Raw genomic sequence first — 6,000 nt, 5'->3', positions numbered from 1 at the left:
GCTCCTGATCCCAGCTGTGTGATGGTGGCAGTCAGGCATTGCCACCTGCTTCACTCTTGATCCCAGCTGTGTGAAGGCGACCAGTGGGAATTGCCACCTGCTCTGTGCCTGATCCCAATCTGGGCTTCCCATTGTGGCATGCTCTCTGGAGGGATGTGTTGCCTCGTCTGGGCTTCCTTCCTCAGCAGCACCCTCTGGAGGTGAACCAGGGTGGGAAGTGAGTTGTCTGGAACATGGTTAGCCTTTTACACAGTAGGATATTTTAGAAGGAAGAACAGAAACATTTCCTCACTGTATCCATGTTGCCACAGATGGTCCGGCTTCACATGTCACTCCAAGGAGAATCTGCTGATGTAGCATTCGAAGAATAGATATCATTAATTTGAGTCGAAATAGAGAGTAGCTATTTTCTAGTGGAAGTGTCAAAAATATTAAGTGCTTGTCCTTTAAGAGCAGATGAAGAGACACTCAATTCCCCCATATACACATTTTTACTAGAGCTACATTTTTAAAAATCAACTGCCACAAGAAGCAGAGGAAACTTATCTTAAGGAGTGTGCAAACCCTGCAGAACTTTTAAATTTTTTGTTTTTTAAAAAAAATCCACAAAACACATTCCACTGTGAAAAGAGAAACATTTCTCTGCGAAACTGGCAAATTCCAACCTGAGGCAAATTTCTTATATATCAGACTTGCAAGACTGGTGGTCACTTTAAGTATTACTAACTTAAAAAAAATGCAACTAATTTTAAGAGGTTTGTACTCGATCAGGGCCAGATCTACGGTTGCCAGCGCCCAGGGCAACCGTAGTCAGGCTAGTCGCGCGTGCACAGCGCACGTGCGTTCCTGGCACTGTGTGATGATGTCACTCCTGTGACATCATCACGCTGGGGCACCCCCCACCCCCGCAGCAAGCCGGCTGTCCTGGCATGCCATGGAGCTGGTGGCAGCGGCAGCGCGTGTGGCTCGGAGGCCGCCCGCGCCACTCACCTGCCTCTCAGGACAAGGGGTGGCCGGCTTGCCATACACCCCTTGTCCTGGGGAAAGGCAAACGGCACGGACAGCCTCCCAGCCACCCGCGCTGTCTTTTGCCTTTCCTGCAGGACAAGGGGCGGCCGGCTTGCTGCGCGCCCCTTGTCCTGGGGAAAGACGAACGGCGCGAGCGGTCTCCCAGCCACTCGCGCTGCTGCTGCCAGCTCCACGGTGCACCAGGACAGCCAGCTTGCCACGGGGGGAAGGCGAACAGTGCAGGTGGCTGGGAGGCTACCCACGCCATTCGCCTTTCCCCAGGACAAGGGGCGCACGGCAAGCCGGCCACCTCTTGTCCTGCGGGAAAGGCAAAAGGCAGCACGGATGGCTGGGAGGCCGCCCGTGCCGTTCGCCTTTCCCCAGGCATGCTCCCAGGGCTGGCAGCGCACTCCCGGTGCTGGCAGCTGCGCCCGGCACCCCTTTTTGGCAGCACCAGGGGCAGACTACCCCCCCGACCCCCTGTCGATCTGGCCCTGTACTCAATAGTAAGGTTTTAGTGTCTCAGAAAGATCATCACATGTTACCTTATGATCTGGTTCTTTGTGATTACATTCTCATCAGATTGATTTATATTGAGCTGTATAGAAATTGAGAATTGAGCTGTATAGAAAACATACCAAATCATCTTGTGGCTAGGTCGTAACCAATTCCAAACTTCAGGAGCAAATCATTTGGTTCAATACATGAGTTTTCAAAAAAAGAGTGTGTTTTGGAAAAGAAAATCACTTAAGACAGGAAATGGAAGTTTTATCTTGGTTTTTTGTCTCACTGCTCTGAAAACTGATGCCTCAAGTTCAACTGCAAAATGCTACGTTCACAGGAATTAGGTTCTTCTCTGTGCCAATAAGACATGAGCAAAGCACCAAATATCTAACACGTTACATTTATCCATAGAGGCTGGGGAAAAGGTCAAAGCATTCAGGAGATACCTGAAGCAATAACACTGTTCTTATTTTATTTTTCTTTATAGCACCTTTTTGGACCACATTTCCTGAAGTGTATGGATGGTTGCCCCTGCATCCAGTATAATTGACCATCTTCTACAATGTTAAAAAAGAGAGCTGACAAGCAACAAGCTCTCACATCTGATGAAGTGAACTTGGCCTCACAAAACCTTGCGCTGAAATACATTTTGTTTGTCTAAGGTGCCACTGGACTCCTGTCTGATTTGACTTCATAATGTGAGGCCATAGAATAGTGCTCAGCTTACGAAACATGACAAGAAGAGTACAAGCAAGCCAAAATGAAGCACTTCTAAAGCCTCTCAGATGACATGAGTTGAACAGTGACATTCTAAGCAGACTTGCACCCTTTCCAAGCCTGACTTCAAAGGACTAAGAGCCAAGCTATAAGAGACGAATTACACGAGGAGGAGCACGTGAAGGGAGTCGCAATGTTAGCCGGGAAGCTGAATTTTAAAAGAGATTGGAAGGCTCTGTCAATTTCCCCTCCCTACAGAGCCAGGGAGATCTCTGCTCAGAAGATTTATTTCCTCTTTGCCTCTTAGAAGGGGAGGTGAAACTGAGGCAAAGAGGAAATTAACAAATGGCTCTGTAGAGAGGAGAAATTGACAAAGCCTTCCCATCTCTTTTAAAACTCAGCTTCCCGGCTAACATTATGACTCCCTTCACGTGCTCCTCCTTGTGTAATTCGTCTCTTGTAGCTTAGCTCTTAGTGGGTTGTAAGTCTGTTCCTAGGATGGCATTGTACATTTCTTCTATTAGATTCAACAGCGCTTAAAAGTACACTACTGGTTAACAGTTTTTCCTTATAAAAAACCAGGGCTTTTTTCTGGGAAAAGAGGTGGTGGAACTCAGTGGTAGAACTCAGGACCACGCAATGATGTCACTTTGGGTCAGCTGGACAAGGGGGGAGTTTTTTAAAGTTTAAATCACCCTTAGTGAAAATGGTCACCTGGGCGGTGGCCCCGCCCCCTCATCTCCAGACAGAGGGGAACTTATATCAACTCCCCTCTGTCTGGAGATGAGGGGGCGGGGCCACCGCCCATGTGACCATTTTCAAGAGGTGCCGGAACTCTGTTCCACAGCATTCCTGCTGGAAAAAAGCCCAGTCAAAAATACATCTGAATGCCCTTATATAGTGATTTTGAGTAAGAAGCCTTGTAAGCCCCCTCCCCCTATTTCCGAAAGGGTTTTTTTTGCCTAGTTGTCCACATGTAATTTTCACCACAAGCTTTTATGTCTGATTTCTCTACAGAATAAGCAAAAGCCACCATTTGTTTCCGCAAAGGGAAACCTGATGGAGCGTTATGGGCCCTGTGTGCCATTGCCTCCCCCATGAGTTTTATACTCAGGTTAGAAGCAATCGCCTCCATGGAAGTTTGACCAGGGATTTGAGAATAAAGATCATCCACCCCAGTAACAAAGGGCTGGCAGGCCAAATGGAGCCCTCCGTTCCAGCTGGACAATTCCATTGCTTTAAATTATGTCCTCAGAGACCACCACACTATTCCGTTGCTATCAGCATCTAGTTCAGAGGAAGCTGGTAAATGAGTCCATTAGTGCTGAGAAAAAGAGAAGCTCCTTTTCCTTTTTAGATGTGATGCCTCAGCAGGGATAACAAAATGGAAGGGAAAGAGGCAAAAACTAATTTTCATTATGCAAGACAACAGCTTGAACGGCAAGCAGAACGCAGAGACAGCAGAGATGTGGATTGCAGAGCTTTAGGCAATTGTTTCAGGTCCCCGTATGCTCCCAGCGGGAAGGAGGAGACTCAGCACACACCTTTCCGCTGCCCTTTTTATTTCTCCTCCCCCTCTGGGAAGTGATGTCATCGTGCAGGCCCAGGAGTGTGTGCACACTCTCCGGCTAGCACAACAATGGAGCGATGTCATAGCGGCTCTCTGGGAGTTTTGCCACCTCCCCCAAGCTGGGCAGGTGAGTGGTGGCCGGCGGGGGAAGGAGATCCCCCACCCTTATGAGGGCACCTGGGATCCATAGTAGGAACACACAATGTTTGTACGTCATTTGCTCAGTACTGCTAATCCCATCCTTCCACATTGACTTGCTTTTGCAAATCATAGAATCATAGAGTTGGAAGGGGCCATACAGACCATCTAGTCCAACTTCCTGCCCAGTGCAGGATCAGCCTAAAGCATCTCTGACAAGTATTCATCCAGCCTCTTCTTGAAAACTGCCAGTGAGGGGGAGCTCACCACCTCCCTAGGCAGCTGATTCCATTTTTGAACTACTCTGACCGTGAAAAAGTTTTTCCTCATATCCAGCCGGTACCTTTGTGCATGTAATTTAAGCCCATTGCTTCGGGTCCTACCCTCTGCTGCCAACTGGAACAGCTCCTTGCCCTCCTCCAAATGACAGCCTTTCAAATACTTAAAGAGAGCAATCATGTCCCTCCTCAATCTCCTCTTCTCCAAACTAAACATTCCCAAGGCCCTCAGCCTTTCCTTGTAGGGCTCAGTCTCCAGACCCCTGATCATCCTCGTCACTCTCCTCTGCACCCTCTCGATTTTGTCCACAACCTTTTTGAAGTGAGGCTTCCAGAACTGCACACAATACTCCAGGTGTGGCCTGACCGAGGCAGTATAGAGAGGGGCTATGACCTCCTGCGATTTTGATGCTATGGCCCCTTTGATACAACCCAGGATTGAATTAGCCTTTTTTGCCACCGCATCACACTGACTGCTCATATTCAGTTTACAGTCCACTCTTACGCCAAGGTCCCTTTCACATATACTACTGCCCAGAAGTGTATCCCCCATCCAGTATTTGTGCTTCCCATTTTTGTGGCCCAGATGTAATACTGTGCACTTGTCTTTGTTGAATTGCATCCTATTCACAGCTGCCCACTTCTCCAGAGTATTCAGGTCTTGTTGAATTTTAATTCTATCTTCTTGGGTGTTTGCTACTCCTCTCAATTGGGTATCATCAGCAAATTTAATGAGCAGCCCTTCCACTCCTTCATCAAGATCATTGATAAAAATATTGAAAAGTACCGGGCCCAAAACCGAGCCCTGCAGCAGCCCACTGGACACCTCCCTCCAATCTGATGAAAAGCCGTTGACCACCACTCTTTGAGTGCGGTCCTCTAACCAGTTCCCTATCCACCGAACTGTCCTATAGTCTACTCCACAGTCTTCCAGTTTGCCCATCAGAATGTCATGGGGACCTTATCTAAAGCTTTACTGAAATCCAGATAAATCACGTCAACAGAGTTCCCCCGGGCCCTGATCCAATAAACTGGTCACTCGATCAAAGAAGGAAACCAGGTTGATCCAGCAAGATCTGTTAGGAACAAAACCATGTTGACTTCCCCGAATCACTGAGCGGTCCTTCAGATGCTTACAGATTGATCCCTTTAAAATCTATTCTAATATCTTCCCAGCAACAGACGTCAGACTGACTGGCCTATAGATTCCCGGGTCATCCTTCTTCCCTTTCTTAAAGATTGGGATAACATTTGCTCTTCTTCAATCTTGTGGTACATCCCCAGTCCTCCAGGAGGCCTTGAAGATGATGGACAGGGGTTCTGCAAGTTCTCTAGAAAGTTCTTTCAGCACTCTTGGGTGCACCCCATCCGGCCCAGGGGATTTGTATTCATCCAGTGCAGCCAGATGCCTCTCCACTACCTCTCTGTCAATGTCAACGAGCCACTCAGGTGTCCTGCCACATTTTCTACTATCTCTAGATGTGCCTGAGTTCTTCAGGGAGAAAACAGAGGCAAAAAAGTCATTAAGCCTGTCCTGTATCAGAGTTTCTCCATCTACTCCCAACAGTGGTCCCATTACCTCTTTTACCTTGCGTTTGCTTCTCACATATCTGTGGAAGTTTTTCTTATTGTAGCGAGCCCTCCTGGCCAGACCCAGCTCGTACTGAGCTTTGGCCTCTCTGATGGCTGATCTGCAGTACCTAGTAACCCTCATATACTCCTCTTTAGAGGTCTGTCCTTCTCTTCGTTTCTTGAACATTTCCTTTTTCTCGCTTAGCTTATTCT

This window comes from Eublepharis macularius, chromosome 10 (assembly GCF_028583425.1).
Source record: "Eublepharis macularius isolate TG4126 chromosome 10, MPM_Emac_v1.0, whole genome shotgun sequence".
Classification (NCBI taxonomy): Eukaryota; Metazoa; Chordata; class Lepidosauria; order Squamata; family Eublepharidae; genus Eublepharis; species Eublepharis macularius.
This window is presented reverse-complemented; position numbering follows the sequence as displayed.